Below are 15,690 nucleotides of genomic sequence, written 5' to 3'. Positions count from 1 at the left end.
AGATAGGTTTGTTGCAAATGAGGAATGCAGTATTATATAAAAATAAAACTTTTATTGCCTCAAACAAACATAGCTTCTAACTTCTCTCCAGCCCTGACTGACTCCTGAGAGTGCTGAGTCACTGACTGCTGTGTCACCTCCTGATTGGGCGAGTATTCCTTCAATCAAAGTCTCAGTGTCCCTGACTTCCTCTTCCATCTGACTTCCTGTGTGTCTCACTTAGTTCTACCTATTGATACAAAAGGGACAAGTTGTTTTTCCGCAGCCTATGGGAGTCCACCAGGAGAAGGGCCTTCAGTGAGGTACCCTCCCCCCTTCCTATGCATTTCCTTGCTTTTGGAGGTCAGGCAGGTGCCAACGTTGCATAGCTTTCGGCGCCTTCTGAAAATGTTGTTGTTCCGCGAAGATTTCCGTGAATGACTGGCCACTGTTTTATCTGAACCTTGTTCTTTAAAAAAATGTAGTTTTTAATGGTGTTTATATTCTGTTTTTATTCTATATGTTCAATCTTCAGTTAGGGAGCAGTACATGAATACTGTAAATTAAATAAATAAATAAATACAGGAACCTCAGTGCAGCAGCTCATAGAATCATAGAATCATAGAATAGCAGAGTTGGAAGGGGCCTACAAGGCCATCGAGTCCAACCCCCTGCTCAATGCAGGAATCCACCCTAAAGCATCCCTGACAGATGGTTGTCCAGCTGCCTCTTGAATGCCTCTAGTGTGGGAGAGCCCACAACCTCCCTAGGTAGCTGATTCCACCGTCGCACTGCTCTAACAGTCAGGAAGTTTTTCCTGATGTCCAGCCGGAATCTGGCTTCCTTTAACTTGAGCCCGTTATTCTGTGTCCTGCACTCTGGGAGGATCGAGAAGAGATCCTGGCCCTCCTCTGTGTGACAAGCTTTTAAGTATTTGAAGAGTGCTATCATCTCCCCTCAATCTTCTCTTCTCCAGGCTAAACATGCCCAGTTCTTTCAGTCTCTCTTCATAGGGCTTTGTTTCTAGACCTCTGATCATCCTGGTTGCCCTCTTCTGAACACGCTCCAGCTTGTCTGCGTCCTTCTTGAATTGTGGAGCCCAGAACTGGACGCAATACTCTAGATGAGGCCTAACCAGGGCCGAATAGAGAGGAACCAGTACCTCACGTGATTTGGAAGCTATACTTCTATTAATGCAGCCCAAAATAGCATTTGCCTTTCTTGCAGCCATATCGCACTGTTGGCTCATATTCAGCTTGTGATCTACAACAATTCCAAGATCTTTCTCGTTTGTAGTATTGCTGAGCCAAGTGTCCCCCATCTTGTAACTGTGCATTTAGTTTCTATTCCCTAAATGTAGAACTTGGCATTTATCCCTATTAAATTTCATTCTGTTGTTTTCAGCCCAGCACTCCAGCCTATCAAGATCACTTTGAAGTTTGTTTCTGTCTTCCAGGGTATTAGCTATCCCACCCAATTTGGTGTCATCTGCAAATTTGATCAGCGTTCCCTGCACCTCCTCGTCCAAATCATTAATAAAAATGTTGAAGAGCACTGGGCCCAGGACTGAGCCCTGCGGCACCCCACTCGTTGCCTCTCCCCAGTTTGAGAAGGTTCCATTGATAAGTACTCTTTGAGTCCGATTCTGTAGCCAACTGTGGATCCACCTAATAGTTGTTCCATCTAGCCCACTTTTAGCTAGTTTGTTAATCAGAATGTCATGTGGTACTTTGTCAAAAGCTTTGCTGAAGTCAAGATATATGACTGGGATGCAAAGGAATCCATTTCAGTCCTCAAATAATGGGCTTCTCCAAACAGCCGTTGGTTTTGATCTCCCTCTCAGAGCCGAGTGTTATCTCGACATGTTGACATTGGAAGCGTGCAGTGCTGGCTGGGCTTACAGAGTGCCTTAAGAAAACTGATTGCATTATTATACAGTACCACCATCAAATGTAAGACGTGGAGACTGTCTATACATTCTGGAAGCCCCGAGGTGGCTCAATTATATGATGCAGCAGCCACCTCAAAGCCATCACAGGGCTTTCCAGAAAAGCTCCACATTTTAAAAGTTAGAGACTTAACCCTACTTTTTAGGATGGAGCCAGGCGTGCAGCATGGCCCTTCTGCCATCTAACATCACTCCATCCTTGATGCGGAGGCATGGCTGGGCAGATGGCAACCCTTGACTGGTCACTGTCCGCCCTGGCAGAGGGTGGGCCCGACCTCTGGAAACCCTGCATTTTTGCTGTGCGTCGGGATTAGCCATTCTCATGGCGGCAACCCACTGCTGTATAGGCAGCCCCCTGGGCACCCTCAGGCCCTTTGATCTATTGGGTTAAACCTGGAGATCCCATCAGTGGAGTGAGAGGATCCCACTGACAGAGGGCAGGAGCGATACCTCCTTCCACCTGTTGTGGCCCAAACATTACGAAGACACTTCTTATGATCCAACACATCTTTAATTGATAGAAAGGAATTCAAATTGCAATGGAGAGAAGACATACCTCTGCCAAAGAATACTCTTCTCTGAGGATTGCTGGGTGTGCCAGCTGTTTTATTAGCAAGTTCTGGTCACGTAAGCATAAAACATAGAGCATGTGCAGAGTATTGTTAATGAAATAGGAAACTTAGGTAACAGCTGTTTCCTGTAATTTCTATGGCTGTTAGCTCTTCCCTGTTTGTCCTGTAAGAGGAACTTGCTTATCAATCAGCCACTTGAAAGTTCACCCAGACTGAATGTTATTTCTGCACCCGTACAAGTTTTTTTTTAATGAACATTTCACCTCCAGTGCCAACATGGCTTTGCTTATGCTAAGATGAGCCCACGGCAGCCATTACACACCTCCATCAAATCTACTGCAAAGATTAAAGGATACTCCACAAAAATGTGGAAGGTGGCACTGGGTTGGAGGGAGGTTGGGAAAAATGGGATCAGAGAAAATCACTGCCCCCTATTCAGCCTCCAGAAACCTCCACTAGAATTAGGCTAGGGTGACCATATGACCAGATTTGCCCGGAGTTGTCTGGGTTTTTGATAGCAAATCCAGGAGGTGGAGGGGAAATCCGGATTTTCCAAAGCGCAGCTCTAATGGGAATTAACAAAAATGCTTATAACTCTGTCATTTTTTAAGATAAAGACATGAAACTTGGCACGATGGTAACTCTTAGGAAGGGCTTTAGTCATATCAAATTTGAAACAGATTCGTTCATCCATTGATTTTTTAGGATTTTTTAAAAAATTGAGGTTTTAAAATTATTATTTTTAAAATTGTCATTCTTAAAGATAAAGAGATAAAACTTTGCACCATGATAGGATTTAGGTAGAGCTTTAGCCACACCAAATTTGAAACAGGTCTGTTCATCCATTGATTTTTTAGGAATTTTTTTAAAATTAAGGTTTTTAAATTATTATTTTTTAAACCATCATTTTTAAACATAAAGAGCTGAAAGTTGGCACCATGGTAGCTTTTAGGTAGAGCTTTAGCTGTACCAAATTTGAAACAGATCTGTTCATCCATTGATTTTTAGGAATTTTTTAAAATTTGAGGATTTAATTTTTTAAAAATATATATTATTTTTAAAGATAAAGAGATGAAACTTGGCACCATGATTGCTCTTAACAAGGACTTTAACCATGCCAAGTTTGAAACAGATCTGTCCATCCATTGAGTTTTTGGATTTTTTAAAAACGTTTGAGGTTTTAAAATTATTATTTTTAAATGACATTTTTAAAAGATAAAGGGCTGAAAGTTGGCACCATGATAGTTTTTAAGGAGAGATTTAGCCATGCCAGGTTTGAATCAGATCTGTTCATCCATATTTTTTTTAGGATTTTTTTAAAAGTTCAAAGTTTTAAAATTATTGTGTTTTAAAACTGCTGGAGGCATATCCTTCGAACTCAGGTTGTCAAACCTCCTCTTTGAGGTTTTGCATATTGAGCAGTTTCAGCACTTGGCATTAAGGGGATCTCCAGTCTTTAGGTAAACTGCCACAACACCCACCCTAATGTTAGAGTAGAGAAACTTGTGACAATTATACACAAGCTTTTTTAAAAAATTGAAATTAAAAAAAGCCAGCCAGCCATCCGGCCGGCCAGTAGCAAACCCTGTTAACAACAATAGCAGCTTGCAATGAGTGAAGATACAGTCAGAAAAGATATTTGAGGGAAGGGGAGACTGTATCACACAAAGCATAGCAAAAGCTTCAAAGTACAGCAAAACCTACAAAAGTAGGAGCGAGTGAAGTTAATTTGAGATACATTGAATCTCTCACTTGTTCTTTATTTCAGTGATTTTAACATTAAGATGCTATGTAGAACAGATTTGTCTTAAATGTGTGCTATAAAATCAGACATGTGACCAAGGCTATATTCGGGTGGGCACGCCCCCTTGGTGCTGGACAAGCCCCCTTGGGGGCCAACCATGTTGTCCTCCTTTTTGGTTTCCAAAATATGGTCACCCTAAATTAGGCTCTTCTGTGAATGACAAGAGTGCTGATGAAGGATAACTCTAGATCGAAGCCATTATATTTATACCCTGCTTTTCACCTAAGATTGGCTTCCAAAGCAGTTTACAATTAATTCTCAAAGAGATACCGAAAAAGGCAAAGGTAGCCAGCCAGTCATCTATCAGAAAAACTCCAAAACCCATGCTGTTGTAATACTTTTATAAGGACAACCAAAAGATCAAAAATTTAAACCAATCTCTTCTGCAGGCAAGATGTTCACAAGGCAGTGGGGGCTGGGGAGGAATATGGAGTGGGGAAAGTGATTGGATGGTGAAGCCAGATTATCTGCAAATCCAAACTAGTTAGCCCCAGGTGTAGTGTGGGATGAGTCTGCAGGTCATATGATGGTTACAGGAGGACTGTTGCTCTGGGTTATGCTGGGAAGAACGGGTGGATGTTGCATCCTCCATTTGGGGGCCATATGAAGGTTGTCCATATGGAGGTTGTCTCAGATCTGGTGTTGAGGACCCCCAGGATGATGGTTCTGGGGGATCTCAACTTCCATGCTGAGGCTCCTGTATCCGGGGCAGCTCAGGACTTCATGGCCGCCATGACAACCATGGGGCTGTCTCACCATGTCATCGGCCCAACACATGCAAAGGGACACACACTTGACTTGGTTTTCTCAACTGGGCAGGAGGATGGTGATCTGAAAGTGGAGGAATTAACATCTACCCCCTTGTCATGGTCAGATCACTTCCTATTGAGGTTTAGACTTTCGGCGGCCTTTCCCCTCTGCAAGGGTGGGGGGCCTATTAAAATGGTCTGCCCCCGGAGGCTAATGGACTCCGATGGATTCCAGAGGGCTCTGGGGGATTTTCCTGCTGGTATGGCTGGTGCTCCTGTCGAAGCCCAGGTCGCTCTGTGGAATGCAGAGATGACTCGGGCGGTTGACACGATCGCGCCCAAGCGCCCTCTCCCTCTGAGCAGAGCCCGGTCAGCTCCTTGGTATACACCTGAGCTGAGGGCAATGAAGCAAGAGGGGAGACGGCTAGAACGCAGGTGGAGGAAAACTCGTGCTGAGTCTGATCGAACACGGGCTAGAGCTCACTATCGAGCCTATTCTGTGGCGGTGAGGGTGGCAAAGAGACAGTTCTTTTCCACCAGCATTGCATCTTCTCAGTGTCGTCCGGCAGAGCTTTTCTGTGTGGTTCGTGGCCTGTTACACTCTGGGCCAGGGCGAGAGATGGTGGAACCCTCGGTAGCACGCTGCGACGAGTTTGCACGGCACTTTGAAGATAAAGTCGCTCAGATTCGTCATGAATTGGACACCACACTTAACGCAGCTCCACTAGTAGAGGTGTTCGGAGCGCCGTCCGGTTCAGTTTTATTGGATGAGTTTCAGTTAGTGAGGCCCGAGGATGTGGACAAGGTGCTTGGCCAAGTCCGGTCGACCACCTGTGTGCTTGACCCTTGCCCCTCTTGGCTCATTACATCAAATAAGGAGGGGATCGCCGGCTGGGTCCAGGAGGTTGTAAATGCCTCCTTGAAAGAGGGAGTGGTGCCGGCCTCTTTAAAAGAGGCAGCAATTAAACCACTCCTGAAGAAGCCTAACCTGGACCCGGAGGATGTTAACAACTATAGGCCGGTGGCTAATATCCCTTTCCTGGGCAAGGTGCTTGAGCGGGTGGTTGCAGGACAACTCCAGGCACTCTTGAATGAAACGGATTATCTAGATCCATTTCAATCGGGTTTCGGGCCTGGTTTTGGAACACGGAAACTGCCTTGGTCGCCCTGTGGGATGACCTCTGTCGGGAGAGAGACAGGGGGAGTGCGACCCTGTTGGTTCTCCTAGACCTCTCAGCGGCCTTCGATACCATCGACCATGGTATCCTTCTGGATAGGTTGTCTGAGCTGGGAGTTGGAGGTACTGTGTTGCAGTGGTTCCGCTCCTACTTGGATGGCCGATTCCAGAAGGTGGTGCTGGGGGATTATTGCTCTGTGCCGTGGCACCTAAGCCATGGGGTTCCACAGGGCTCTATCTTATCCCCTATGCTGTTTAACATATACATGAAGCCGCTGGGGGAGGTTATCCAGAGATGTGGACTGAGGTGTCATCAATATGCGGATGATACCCAGCTCTACCTTTCCTTTTCATCAAACCCAGGTGAGGCAGTGGCTGTTCTGAACCAGTGTCTGGGCACGGTAATGGACTGGATGAGGGCTAATAAACTGAAACTCAATCCAGACAAGACGGAGGTACTGTTAGCGGGTGGTTCTTCTGTCCGGCGAGGTGATGTTTGCCCTGTCCTGGACGGGGTTGCACTCCCCCTAAAGGATCGGGTCTGTAGTTTGGGGGTGCTCTTGGATCCAGAACTGTCACTTGAGGCACAGGTGAACTCAGTGGCAAAGAGCACCTTTTATCAGCTCAGGCTGATATACCAGCTGCGCCCTTATCTGGACAGAGATAGCTTAGCTACAGTTATCCATGCTCTGATAACCTCTTGTTTGGATTACTGCAATGCGTTATACATGGGGCTGCCTTTGAAAACGGTCCAGACACTTCATCTGGTGCAAAACAGGGCAGCAAGCTTACTAACAGGGACTGGCCGACGAGACCACATTACGCCAGTCCTTTTCCAGCTTCATTGGCTGCCAGTCCAGGTCCGGGCCCTATTCAAAGTGCTGGTATTAACACTTAAAGCCCTAAACGGCTTGGGGCCAGGTTATCTGAAGGAACGCCTCCTCCCATATGTACCTGCCCGGACCCTAAGGTCATCTTCAGGGGTCCTTCTCCGTGAGCCCCTGCCAAAGGAGGTGAGGCAGGTGGCTACTAGGAGGAGGGCCTTCTCTGCTGTGGCACCCCGGCTGTGGAATGAGCTCCCTAAGGAGGTTCGCTTGGCACCTACATTATATGCTTTTAGACACCAGGTGAAGACCTTTTTATTCTCCCAATATTTTAACAATCTATAAATTTTAAATAACATGGTTTTAAATTTGTAATTTTGCATTGCTGCTGTTTTGTTTTTATCTGGTTGAGCTTTTATATTGTATTTTATATTATGGTTTTATACTGTTGTTTTATATTTTGAATGGTTTTAAATTTTGTGAACCGCCCAGAGAGCTCCGGCTATTGGGCGGTATAGAAATGTAATAAATAAATAAATAAATAAATGAAGTCCAGCTGTTCCCAGGAGTGTTTTCCATCTTGGTTAAAGTGTATGGGCTCCTTTTGCTGGTGGTTCAGAGAAAAATTAACCAGTCTTTATATTGACAAAGCAGGAGGTAATATATAATATATTGAAGAGCATGAAACACCCTAAAACAGGGCTAGTCCTACTAACAAATACATGCTTAAAACTGAAATTCATGGTTGGGGGTGGGGGAACCTCAAAGCTACATACAGATTTTGCCAAGTAAAACATACCAAGGGAGCCAGGAACATATTTGAAACGCAATGGGAAATGGAGCAGTTGATATGCAGGAATTACAAACTTGAGCAAAAAACAAAACACACACACACACCCCTCACCACTGCATGATTAGCATGCGGAGCTAGATTTCCGTGAATTCCCAGCAGAAATGATCCCCAGAATGGAATGCTTGAGTAGATATGTGGCAGATATGTGGCATGGTCTTGTCCCTGTGTTTGTGTAGCCTTATTATGTGGCCTGTTATTGCTGGCGAGTAACTGTTTCAAGTGGGGTGGGGATTGTGAAGTGTTCTGGTTTTACTGCTATATGGAATGGAATGATTTTAGTTTAGGTGCCAAATCTCTCATGAAGAAACCCCTTACGAGTTCAGAAATGAGGGCCAGAGGGTGTACTGCCCCCTTGCCTTATATAATGCCTTCCACCAAAGTCCTATTTAGAAGGCTACAGAGTGGTGGTTGAGGTTGTGGTTGCAAGATTGATGGGAGCAGGATGTGGATTTCACTTAGGGCGCAATCCTGTACATGCTTAGAATCCATGTACATGTCTTTCTGTCTAAACATGCATAGGATTGCACTTTTTTTAAAGACCTTGGTGGGGGCGGGAGCAGCAACTCTGGGCTCCCCTCATCCCAGAACTGACAATATAGGCAGCTAGCAGCAAGTACAACTCCAGAAGCTTTGGACTCTAATTTTCAACATTCCTGACCACTGGGCTTGGTGTCCCTGTACCGTATTTATCTAATGCAGGGAGCCTCAAATCCTCCACCACCACCACTGGTCGCTCCACCCACCCACCCCTTCCTTGCAACCAGGCCAACACTGGTGAATAAAAGAGCCCAATGCCATTTCTGGCATCCCATCCAACTCCAATTTCAGCCCTGTCTGCCTTTTCATATGGTCACCCTCGCCTGAACTTTATTTTTGGTAAAAGTGCAAAGCAGCCACTGGCCATCATTTTCCATGGTGAGCTCCAGGTCTCATATGTCCGTGGTGAAACTCTTGCATTTGGAAGCGAGAGTGGGAAACCTGTTCAATTGTAATCCGGAAGTGGGGGTGGAGTAACACTCTTCACTTTTCCTCTATCGTTGCTTTCCCCCTACACAGCAAGGCAGCAGAATCGATCCCATAATAGTCAATGAGCGAGGTCGCTGCCCGACGACCTTACAATCATTGATCAGTCATTTTCCGCTTTAGGAGTGCAGCTGAGCGGGCTCCGTGTATTGCCGGCGGGGCTTGCAAAGATGAACGTGGGGTGGGGGAATCGTGGCTTAAGAGAGGCTTAGCTCAGGAATTGATCATTGTTTAATTCTGAGACGCAGCTCCAGAACATGGATTTTGGAGGAAAGATGCCCCTGAGTATGTATAGAGTGCTTTTTTTTAATTATCACCCTACTTGTGGTCAGAGCACTTGGAACAGAGAGCTTTGGCTATGGGGCAGTATATAAATGTAGTAAATAAATAAATAACAAGCCTCTTTTTTTCAAAGCATGTTGCATATCCTCTTTGCAGGGGCAGGCAGTGGGCGAACTGAAATGTTAATGCTTTGAGATGGCACACACTGCGCAAAGGAAGCATGGGACTGGCAAGTGCAGGAGCTCCTGCAAGCATTGGATGAGTGTGCATCTCTCCCTCCGTCTGTAATCCCCTTGCTATTTCCAATCTGTGCTCAGAGATAAGGGGATTCCTTTTTTGTGCAGCTGGCCCTCCCATTGGGAGGGGGAGTGGCACACAGAGGGATTCCCTTGTTATCTCCAATCTGTTATTGGAGATAACAAAGGGATTCCTCTCCCAAACTCCTTCCCAAAGCCCCCATGAGCTGAATGGTGAACCTCTTGCAGGCTGGATTAGGCCTGTGAACTGGAGGTTCTCCTTCCCTGCTGTACAATTCACTCATAGCCGCAAAAGACTAATTAAGCATCTGAATGTTAATTTGGACTTTTCAAGCATCCCTCCGCATGATAGCTAAGATAAGAAAATGTGGCGATTGGTAGAGAACACACAAACTAACATAGTTATTCTCAATAGAAATAAATCCTCAGATATGACATTTCAGAGCCTATTGTGCAGCGGAATCCTACAAATGTTTACCCAAAGCTCCTACTGTGTTTCATGGGGTTTGCGCTCTAGTAAGTGAGGTCATGTTTGCATCTTTTGAAAGATGAAGAATGGGAGCTTTGTTATGCAAGAAAACATTTGCAGCTGAGTGTGCAATAAGTTTTTTTATTACTGTGTTTCCTTAGAGGATTAATATGTGACTCAGCAACTTCTGATGAACCTATGAAGGTAGTGAGTTAGAAATATGCCTATATTAAGGGAAAGAATGTTTACTCAATAAAAACTGTTTAGAATTATTGAAAAATAAAGATCACCAAAATATATACTTCAATTTCCCTGAGTTGCCCACGGGAACACATTCCTAAAAGTACAGACGATGAATGCTTGGAATCAGTTTGCTGGCAAAATGCCTTGATTTGTGTGAATGGGAAATCATGAACTATTTTTCCAAAAAGGGCCGCTTTGCAAGGGGAAGCCCAAACCTAGTAGTGTATATATTTTAAAAATGAAATTATAAAGCATCTGGTGATTAGATTGCTCGATGTACTTGGTGCAAACACAGGAGAGTGGAAGATGGGACGGTTATATCTCTGTATCTCTTCCTGCATTGTCCCTTGCTCCCAGAGAAAAAAGAGAAAGAGGATAGAGGAAGAGACACGAAGGTATAAAAGGGGCTGAGAGATATTTCATTTCTCATTTTCTAGATATGGTCTTCTCTGGTTCACACTGAGAAGCTATTTTCAAATGTCCCCAAAAATGAAAGTAAGAGCTGCTCATAGAATTCAAGGGAGAAATCCAATATACTAATGTGGCTGGGATTGGGCACTGAGGAGACCATCACCAAATAAAACCCAAAAGGTAGTAGCAAGGAAAAGAGTTCCTGCTCTGTCTAACTAAATTCTTATTTAAGAATAAATGCAATAACCTTTCATCTGGTATGCAATAACCCTGCAGTGTAGTTCACCGTTATATGCCATTTCACATTGGTGTGTGTGCGCGCGCATGCGCTGAGGCAGAGTAGTACACAGCAGTCTTGAAATGTACACACACACACACACACTAATGTGGGATCTACACTACTGCTTCAAAGTGCTTTATAACAGTTTTGACAACTGTTGGGGCCCAGGACACACTGTATATACAGGTTTCAAAACGTTTTCGAAGTGCTTTAAAGCGATTTAAAAGCAGTAGTGTAGATTCCCCCTAACTCTCAGGGTGCAGCAAAGATTGATCTACTTATGTTGCTGTCTCAGACCATGGCCTCCCAGGCCAAATCCAGAACTCAGCCATATGCAGAAGCCTCATGCTCCACTGTACTGTATACAGACTGGTTGCACTTTTAAATGTTCAAGAACTTTATTTTAAAAACCCTCTCAATTTTGTAAATGAAGTAAGATCCGAGCCCTGTCTTTAATACTACCCCCCTTTTCTTTTCCACCACAGGCTTTGGGTACACATGCGCCTCAAGGACACATTGCAACATTCTTTACTTTTGCGTGCTGAAAGAAGACATCCAGATCTTTTCTACCTGAGGCTGTTAATTGGCTGTTAATCTGTTGTGTCTCATCCAAGCACAACATGAGCAGCATTTCCTTTCCTGCTTTTCCACTATATTACCTTTAGGGGACACTGTGATATAGCAGAATAGCACCAATACAAGAGAAAAGTGTGCTTTCTTTTACTTTCACAATTAAATGCTGCATTTTGCCTACTCTAAAAAACAAAACAAATTTAATTTAGCCATGCCAGGTTTGAATCAGATCTGTTCATCCATATATTTTTTTAGGATTTTTTTAAAAGTTCAAAGTTTTAAAATTATTGTGTTTTAAAACTACTGGAGCCATATCCTTCAAACTCAGGTTGTCAAACCTCCTCTTTGGGGTTTTGCATATTGAGCAGTTTCAGCTGCATTAAATACTTTTTAGAGCAACCAGCTGAAGATCTGAGAGTAACAATACTGGCTTGGTTTAAAGAACTGATACCAGATTTGATAATAAAGGATAAAGATGTGGCAAGCATTCACAGAGTGGGAGTAAACCGGTCTAGATCTTCCCCAAGAGATATTCTGATGAAATTTGACAATTACTACAAAAAGGAGCAGCTTATGTCTAAACTAAGATCTACAACATTGAAGTTTAAAGGCTCCACAGTTCAAATCTACAATGATCTCTGCCAGCAAACTGTTGAATGGAGACACAGCATTAAGCCTATTACAGAGAAACTTCGAGCAAATGGAATAAAGTATGCGTGGGGGTATCCAGTTTTTTTGAAATTTACGCATGCTGGAAGATTCTGCAGAGTGACCTCCTTGGAGCAGGGGCAAGAGCTTCTGGGTCTGCATGTGAATGGAAGGGCAGTTCAATTGGAAGAGGGAGAAGAAGCTGCTGGAGCAAGTGGGATGTGACTTTCAATATTCTATATATATATAAAAATTTCTTTCTTCAAATAAAAGGCTTGCTGACTTGGGACTGTAGGCTCGTCTCCCCCCCACCCAGGTAATTAATGGCCGGAGTGTTAGACTCATGGGGATTTAGTGGGGGGGGGAAAGAGGTGGGGGGAGAGGGGGAGGAGGGGGAGGGGAAAGGAATGGGGAGGGGAAAGAGTATATAGAAAAATAACAACAAGAGGGGTGGGATATGATTGGGTGGGTATGAAGGGAGGAAAAGAGATTGTAGGTTTTTATGTTTGTGAATTTGAGTTTCAGAGCACAAGGGATCGGAAAGAAAATCAAAAAATGAATATGGATAAAAATTTAAGGATCTCAACGCTTAATGTTAAAGGTCTGGGGACAGTCGTGAAAAGGAGGAGAATTGAACAAATGTTAAATAGAGAAAGATCTGATATCATTATGCTGCAAGAAACACTTCAAATAAAGGAGGGCCAAAATGAAATAAGAATGAAATGGTCAGTCTATTATGAAAAGTCACTGGGGACTTCAAAAAAAATGGAGTGGCCATTTTGATTTCAAAGAGAAGTGGATTTACTATGGATAAGGTAAAAAAGGAAGGCAATGGTAGATATCTTATGATAAAAGGTCAAACTGAAGGTAAAGTGTATACATTGGTTAATGTTTATGCCCCAAATGAGAGACAAAGAGTATTTTATAAAGAATTATTTAGGGAAATAGAAGAATTTAAAGAAGGATATGTTATATTGGCTGGAGATTTTAATATGGTAATGGATTAATATGGTAATTGGACAGGAATAATATTACTATATTGAATAATTTGATAAAAGAAAAAGATTTTGTTGATGGATGGTGTTTAGTTAATGGGGTTCAACCCGGCTTTACATACTATTCTCCAGTACATTATACATATTTGAGGATAGATCATATTTTTGTTTCAAAAGAGTTCGCAACTAAGGTTTCTAAAATGGAATTGGGGGTAATTAAAGTAACAGACCATGCTTTGCTAAGTTTAGATTTTACAGTTAGAAAGGATTATAGAGAAGCATATAGGTGGAGATTGAATACAAAGATATTTAAATAAAGTGGTGGAAAAAATGCAAAAGGAATTGTCAGAAACTTGGGAGATTAATGAAAAGGGAGGAATGTCAAGAGCAGTTGTTTGAGATACCATGAAGGCTGTAACAAGAGGGATATGCATTAGAGAAATGTGTAATTTAAGGAGGCAACAGGTTGTAGCGCAGGGAAAGTTGGAGGAAGAGATTAGGAACTTGGAGAAAGCCTATTGGCAATCAAAAAATAAGCATAAATTAGTAGAATTACAAGCAAAGAAAAAACAATTAGAAAATATAAATTTGGAGGAAGTTCAGAAAAATATAATTTATATGAAAAGAGAGTATTTTGAAAACAGGAACAGTAATTCCAGACTGCTTGCCAGGCTCACACAAAAGGAAAAGGCTAAGAATGGGATAGGAGTAGTGAAGGACAAACAAGGGAATTACTGTCATATTATGAAGGGTAAAATAAAAAATTTTCAAGAATTTTATCAAGAATTATATAAGGAGAAGGATTTTCAAAAAAAGAAGATGGAGGAGTATATAGTAGGGGTGTGCACGGACCCCCCGCTCCGCTTCACTTCCAGATCCGGGATTTGCGGATTGGGCTGCTTCACTACGCCCCCGCTCCGCCCATGTCCGCTCCGCTCCGCTCGGAGCTCCGGATCCGGATCGGAGCTCCGTTTTTCCCCTCCCATTGGGTTGCATTGAAAGCTAAAAAAGTAAACAACTTTTTTTCTGTTCAAGTTAGAAACCTCACGTTTGGCACTATGACACCTCATGGACGTATACACATGCACGCCAAGTTTCAAGGGAATTCCATCATCCCCTGATTTTGGGGGAATTTTTGAAAATCGGGCACCCCATTCACACCCCTTTCCATAGCTCCGTCAATTTGCACGCTAAAAATCTCAAACTCGCCACCATGAGAGCATATCCAGGGACACACACACACGCCCAGACTCAAGGCAGTCCCATCATCCCCTGATTTTTGGCGCGGCTCTAACCTCTAACGCACCACCCATAACCCTAATTCACACCCCTTTCGATAGCTCCGTCAATTTGCACGTTAGAAACCTCAAGCTCAGCACCATGATAGCTTATCCATGTGTCCACATGGACACCAAGTTTCTGTTGTGGTTAGGTTTTTAACCACAGAAGGAAAAGGACTCTAAAGAGTTAAAAAGATGTCCTTGGCCAGATTGTCTCTGCCAGGAGAAGTCCAGTATGAAGCAGATTCTTCCCTGGCCTACGTGCGGTACGAGATGTACAAGATGAAGAGACTATTGGTTAATTGGGCCAAGGAGAAAAGTGTATTTAAGAAGTCCATGTTGTATGGCTTCTTACTGCTGGAACTTACTGCTGGAACTTACTGCTGGAACTTACTGCTGGAACTTACTGCTGGAACTTACTGCTGATGTTATACTGCTACGTTGTTGCTGTACTATTGGTGAAAGGACTGTATATATGACCATTTATTCTGTAAGTAATTTATTTAGTGTCAGTAAAGCTTCTTTACTGACCAAAGACCGTGAGTGCTTCTTTTTGTTCCTAAATTCAAGCTGAAACCATTTCCAGACTCTACGCTGCTGCTATTTCGCACTCTGCTATATTTTTGGGTAAGCAATTACCCCGATAGGTTATGGGCCCAGAGAAAGTCTGGAAGGCATAATTTTTTGGTTGCTGGAAAGCTTGAGAGCAAAGGAACGCTGGAGGGAAAGACGGAGTCGAGCTCAGGCAGTTCATCGAGCTCAGACGGGTCTGTATCCAGTGTGAGTCGCGCTCCAGCCCAGCCGGTGAGGATGGCCCAGGTTCAGATGGCATCCAGTATTCCGGTGGAACGGCTGAATGAGAGAAATTACTTAACGTGGTCATTCAAGATGGAAATGTTTTTGAAGCGGGACAGATGTTGGAACGTCGTGAGTGTCCCGAGGCCGGTTGGTCAGACTGCTCAAGAAGCACAAGTGTGGGAAGAGCAGAATGAAAGGGCCAAAGCAAACATTGTCTTGAGTATGGAGGACTCGCAAATTGTCCATATCAACAGAGATGAGACGGCAAGAGACAGCTGGAATGCGCTGAGACAGATTTATGTGCGTGCGTCGGCAAGCACACGGCTGAGCCTCACCAGAGAGCTGTATCGGTTAAAGTTGGAGGAGGCTGGAAGTTTGGCAAATCATCTCCAACAGGTGAGATCTCTATTTGTCCAGTTGCAGGAGGTCGGAATCGTTTTTACGGAAGAGCATAAGTGCTACCTGATTTTGGGGTCGTTGCCTCAAAGCTGGGACGTTCTGACAACCAGTCTGGAAAGTATGAAG

This window comes from Elgaria multicarinata, chromosome 4 (genome assembly GCF_023053635.1).
Source record: "Elgaria multicarinata webbii isolate HBS135686 ecotype San Diego chromosome 4, rElgMul1.1.pri, whole genome shotgun sequence".
Lineage (NCBI taxonomy): Eukaryota > Metazoa > Chordata > Lepidosauria > Squamata > Anguidae > Elgaria > Elgaria multicarinata.
This window is presented reverse-complemented; position numbering follows the sequence as displayed.